Below are 6,233 nucleotides of genomic sequence, written 5' to 3'. Positions count from 1 at the left end.
TACATGAATACCCTTCCTAAGTAATTTTTTTCAAGAACTTGTTTAGTGTTTTTTGTTTGTTTATTATTTTAAATGACAAAATATCACTTAAATTCATAAGTATTACCAAATGCAAAAAAAAATTACTCTTTCTCGCGAGAAGATATGGCTACCGTATGTGTCACTTTTTCCCTTTTTTGAAACTTTTGCAAAAAGTTGTGGCTTAAAGCATAGTACGCAGATCGGGAAAAAACAAATTTTATCTCTACAATTTTAATCTCTACAAAACATTTTTTAATCCTGCGCAAAATTTTGAAGTTGGAGAAATTACCTAGGGTAAGCTGCCCAATCATTGGCACCTTAAGCGAATGTCGCACCAACTTAAGTTCGCAGTTTTTTCCGCATAGCATAAAACTATTATTGGCTGTGTTCCTTTGGGCTCAGCAAAGTACTTTTTAGTACTTCTGAATCCATTCAAATACATTTTCTTTATAGAAGAAATGGAGTTGAATACAACCAGAAGTACTTAGCAGTAGATACTTAAGACCAAAGGAACACACTGATTAATACTTTTTTGTAATTATCAATATCTCGTTTGCTAAGAATATGCCAAAAAAGGCGGGAAGAGTGAGTTTTTAAACAAAAAATAAAAATAGTAGCTGTAAATAGTTTTTAAACTCAAGGTGCAAATCACATGGAGAGTGGCAACAATAGGTCAGTTTACCGTAAGTTTTTTTCTTCTTTCAAATTAAATTAATTTTTTTTTGTTTTTGATTTGATTCTGAGTTGTATTTGCTTCGTCTTTCTTTCCAAGTATTATATTAAAGAGTCCACCTTAATTTTGTTTGAATTTTTTTCAATTTTGTTTTATTTATATTCCTTGTCACAATTTTTGCCGGCAGAATAATGCTTCGAACATTATTATTTGTCCGCGAAAAATTAAGTGGAGACTTTTTCCTTACAGCGGCCCCAAATATCTAAATTTTGCGCGTGAACTGCGTACTGCTTGGAAAAATATTTAAGACAAAATCTGTCTCGAGAAAAAATTTGTATGAGAAATAAAATTTTTCCCGATCTGCGTACTAGGCTTAAGGGTTTGAATGTGTGAGAGCTACTGATTCTGGATTCTGATTTCAAAATCAGAAGATAAATTGGGCGCATTCACGAATTTATTCATTACGTACCTAGTTGAATTTCAACTAGCTTTTGGAATGCGAATTTGCACTACAAAGCTAATCAAATGTAAACTGTCATTTTTTACAGATAAAAAATATGAAACAAAAAAAATTTGTGTTTTGAGTGGTCTAATTAGCTTTATTTTTTGTAATTCCTGAATTTCATAATTTTTTTTAAATACAGCGTAATTAATTTCATTTTACAGTATTTTACGGATATAAGAAGCACGTATATAGGAAAAACTCGCTTATACGAAACACAACCAAAAACACCGTGTCTTTTCCCTTATTTGACTTTGAAATTAATCGCGTATAAGAAACTCGCATTTAAGAAAAACACTGTTGTAAGAAACTTCATTTGACGTACCAATATAAAATTTCAGAACAAAAAAGAACTTCTATAAGAAATTTGATTCATCAAAGAAACTTTTGTCCAATTTTTTTGCTTTCTTATCCTTGTGATCCCAGTCTTAATGGCAGCATTCCAGTGGAATGACAGCAAAAGACTTGGAATAATCTATTAATGTTTTGACATTTCTATTTAAATTCGACCTTCTGCTTATTTCTGTGTTTTCTCTTCTGTTTCCTAAGCGCCCTGACTAAACCCGTGGTCCTAGAAAAATGGTTTATACCTTTTTGAAAATGGTGTTTAGTGTAAACAATAACCACATCAAACATTTTTACTTTATGGCTATATTTAAAAAAAAATTACCTCATAAGTCAACATATAGGACATAGGTATCTTTTTCATTAAGAAAAAACTATAAAGCTTTAACTTTAGCGTCAAATTAAAAATCTGCAAAATTAAGGGTATTAAGGGTTTTTCAAATCTCGAAAAACCCTTAAATAACGAGCACCCTCATATGCATACATACATTAAAATAATATGTAACTATTCAATTTAATAGCATAGATTTTTTCTGATATTTATCATTATTATTATTTTTTTTTTAGAATTTATTTAAGTAGTTGTTACCTGTTGAAGAAAAGACTTTTTATTTATGCGTTTTTTTGTTCATTAAAGTTTTTATTTTAAAAAAATATTAAATGAAGTTTTGCTTGTATTTATTTAGATACGAGAATTTATATGGATCAAGTGATAATAAAAAACGGCTAATGTTACAATTTTGCACTTTTGCAACGATACAAGACCATTTGCATCGAATCGTGAACAGCCCTAATAATTTTCTGTTGATACCGGCCAGCGCCAGCGGCTGGCGTGGTGTTTGATCTTTCACGTGATTCGACAAATTATTGAATAATTGTAGCTGTTGAATGTTTTAGGTGGTTTAATGACGGAGAAGAAGATTACCTACGAAAAATATAAAATGGTTAATTATAATTAATAATTATTAATAAGAAAATTGCTAAGCTACATTTTAGCAATGCGTACCTTTATTTTTGGTGAAAATATTCCAATTTGTTAACACTTAACAAGATTCTAATATTATTATAAAAATTAAAATTATTATATGACGAGCCACAGCACGAGAGACAATGGAACGATTAACAAAATGGCGCTATGTCATTTTGTTGCCTTTTTCTTTCCTCCGTTATTTATTCTCCTTTTCGCACTTTTCACCACGATTTCTCGATGTATTCATACAAAAAAAAATGTAAATATGTGAGTAAAACGGCGTGTCCAAATGGAGAAATCAAACAGAACTCCGTTTTCTTGCTTGAAGGATAAGGTCGTTTTCGATTGGTCGTCCGAAGTGCTTCTGAAAGTTTTTTTATTGGAGTAGGAAGACAGTTCTTCTTCCGGAAAGAAGAGAATGGGCGCATTCACGAATCTAGTGACTACGTAGTCAACTCGTTCTCATAGGCTGAATACAAATAAAAAATTAATTCAAATTTCCCCTCCGACGTAGTGTACAAATTTTAACATCAAAGTTAGCTGACATTTCTCAGTCAGCTCCCTTCAAGCAAGAAAAAGGAGTTCAGAAAGGACACTCCGACCACCGACCGAGACAAACGGGGTTGCACTCACACACTTGCAACTTTTTGTGTATGAACACAAAGTCGAAGGAGAAATCGTGGTGAAAAAACCAATGCATATAAAATCGGCTCCGCGGTGATTATAATTTCCATACTAATTTGAGCCGCCTTCGGACCCGTTTCTGAGTCGAAGCCGGACTCAGCTCCGCCTGAGGCGGAGCGGATTCGGGCCGATGTCGGACCTGTTTGCTTGAAGGGCTGTTTGATGGAAACAATTGTGTTTTAATTTTTTGGGGAGTTTGAAAAAGGCATATAGTACTGTCAAATTTCGAGCTAGGCTTCCAGGGTCGAACTCACTTTTTTTGGTGATGACAATGCGATACAATCATTGACCGCCAATGTTTCAGATAATTATTAAAAAACAATTTTAAGTCTGTTTTTAGTTGAGGAAAAAAAAACTATTTAAAATTCGAATATAACTATGATGAAAAATAGTACTTAAAGCACACTGGTCACCATACCAGTAACATTTCAGTTGGCGCCCGTTGAGTGAATAGTAGGTCTGTTTGGGTACTGCCTAAAACAGAAATATTTCAATTTTTCGTCGCCCTAGTATTGGAGTGCCGTATACGCCAAATTGCATTTTTTGAACTAGGTATGCAGTCGTATGTTTTCGAAGTTGCTCTTTTTAAATCTGCTATCCGTTTTCTTCTATCTTTTTTCGTTGCCGAGAGATTCACTATTGTTTCGACAAAAACAAGAAATTTTAGTATTTACAGCAAATTTTTCATGCAATGCAAGAAAATTTTGAGAATTGTTTTGACGTACGTTATGTTTTTCTTTGACGTACGTGTATATGAATAAAAGAAACTTCTGATTTTCATGGCGTATACGGCAAACTCATTTTGGACAAAAATTTAAATATTTTGAAAACAAAACGAATTGCAGATGTCCAATAGCATGTATATAAAAGACACATTTTAATTATATATCATACTAAAATATCAAAAAATACCAGTGGTTAGTTCTTTCGCAATTATCTTCCGAACATTTAAATGCGATTTCCCAAAAATGTAAAAATGGCGTATATGGCACTTCAATACTAGGGCAACGTTTTGTCAATATTAATGTACAAAACTACACAGATTCCAGAGTACCCAAAGAGGAATTGGGTTACAAATGTTGAAAAAATTAGAAATATTTCTGTTTTAGGCAGTACCATCGACAAACTATAACAAGACTGGAAACTTTCGTGCGTCTCTCCCCCCAAAACCCATTTGTTTATAGTGTTGTCTGTGAATATATGTGAGTCAACGCTGTTGTAAATGACGTTAGCACGCACCAACCCTTCAAGCAAACGAGTCCGATTTCGAATACGAAACGGGTCCGACGGCGGCTCAAATTAGTATGGAGATTATAATCACCACGAAGCCGATTTTATATGTATTGGTTTTTTCACCACGATTTCTTCTTCGACAAAGTTGCAAGTGTGTGAGTGCATTCCCGTTTTTCGCGTTCTGATGTCGGAGTGTCTTTGCTGAGCTCCGTGTTCATGCTTGAAGGGCATAGATAGATTCACCACATATATTTGTATATAAAATTATATATAATTCTATGTACAAAGCACATGTTTAAGTTTGTACTTTTACCTCGTTTATAAGTCTGATTCAAAGATCGAGTTATTTTCGAGTCGAAATTTCGATCCAGGGTATATGACTCGCATTGAATAAGAAGTACAGGGAGGGGTGTTTATCAAAATAAGTGAAGCCGCTTTTTATTAAGCCAGAACTATAATTGTCGGATTGCGAGCAGCACTCGCAACCGCACTCGACGGATGAAAACTTGTCGAAAATACAAACAAAACAACAACAATTGACAGTAGCTTCCGACTCCATCCGCCAATTATGGTTCTGGCTTTAGTGTGAGTTGTACAGATGCACATGTTTTGGTAAAAGGTCGAAGTGCAAATATATTGTTCACTCAAGGGGCGCCAACAGAAATGTAACTGGTTTGTAAGAGACTTCCGTATAAGTGCTATTTTTCATCATAATTATATACGAATTTTAAGCAGTTTTTTTCTTCAACTAAAAACAGACTGAAATTAGTTTTAAAATCATTAAGATTAGCTGAAACATTGGCGGTCAATGATTGCATCGCCTTGTCATACCCAATAAGAGTGAGTTAGCCCCTGGAAAACTAGCTCATTATATAAAATTTTTGACAGATTATATAAAATTTTGTTTTTTTTTTATTTTTTCGTGGCTTCACTCACCAACTCTATAGGTGTGATATACATCCCTTCTTGTACTTTTTATTCAATGATATTGTTATGTACTTGAGTACATAAATTAAAAACTCTTAAATACTTATTTAAGTTAACATTTATTGAAATATAAAATAATACGAATATTATAACATTGAAAGTTTAAGCTCTTCGTTCTTGTAAGTTTAACACGTGTAGTCAGAATGAATGTCAGTTTTGATTCGAGGTTTTACATGAGATCTTTTGCTTCTGTTCGATTGTTAGTTTACATTATGTTTATACACGACATGACATATGACATGACATGACACGCCCCTTTTATAATAAATTGATTAAACATACATTTTTAGTCAATACTTAAATCATAATCCTTTAATTTGACTCTTGGTTTTATTACCCTCTTCGAACCGCTTGGTTGTTCAGGAATGTCCGGTATAGGTTGAGAATTTGAATTTGCTAGTATATCAGCTACGGCTTTCGATGTTTTCATATCTGGAAATAGTAATTTAATACTCATTATAGAATCTGAATTATCAATTATTGCTTTAGGTGAAATCGCTTGATAAATGCTTCTATCAATTAATGAATTTTTGTTAGAAGAAAACTGTTTCCCTGTAGAACAAGTCGGTTCTTCTTCTAAAAATTGAGCTCCAGGCGGTGGTGTAATAGTCTTCAAGAGATGCAAAACTTTTGCTGTAATCTTTATCAACGCTTTTTTCTGGAAATTTGTTAGGACGAATGTACACACTATTTCTTGTGAAAAATTTATCATCAATTGTTTTAATAACATAACGGCGACTCGATTTTTTTTAACAATTTCTCCTGTTGTCCAAGGAGTTTTATTATTTTTGCGAAACCATACTGTGTCCTTAATACAA

At 33.0% G+C, this 6,233-nt stretch overlaps 1 long non-coding RNA gene across 3 annotated transcripts; it reads right to left on the bottom strand.

Moving 5' to 3' along the window:
- Positions 1-2,163: 2,163 nt before the first annotated feature.
- LOC129906916 (uncharacterized) lies at positions 2,164-4,302 on the bottom strand. 3 transcript variants are annotated; one of them, XR_008770881.1, is made up of 4 exons: positions 4,108-4,302; positions 3,591-3,831; positions 2,548-3,525; positions 2,164-2,466 (listed from the first exon to the last, which is right to left on the bottom strand). It is a non-coding gene; the product is annotated as an uncharacterized LOC129906916 (long non-coding RNA). The 3 variants fall into 3 exon arrangements; XR_008770880.1 differs by having other exon boundaries at positions 3,591-3,669; positions 4,108-4,297; XR_008770879.1 differs by having other exon boundaries at positions 3,591-4,295.
- Positions 4,303-6,233: the final 1,931 nt, after the last annotated feature.

Source organism: Episyrphus balteatus, chromosome 1 (genome assembly GCF_945859705.1).
Source record: "Episyrphus balteatus chromosome 1, idEpiBalt1.1, whole genome shotgun sequence".
In the NCBI taxonomy this organism is placed as follows: Eukaryota; Metazoa; Arthropoda; class Insecta; order Diptera; family Syrphidae; genus Episyrphus; species Episyrphus balteatus.
Note: the sequence above shows the minus strand (reverse complement) of the source record. Positions and strands in the feature narration are given on the sequence as shown.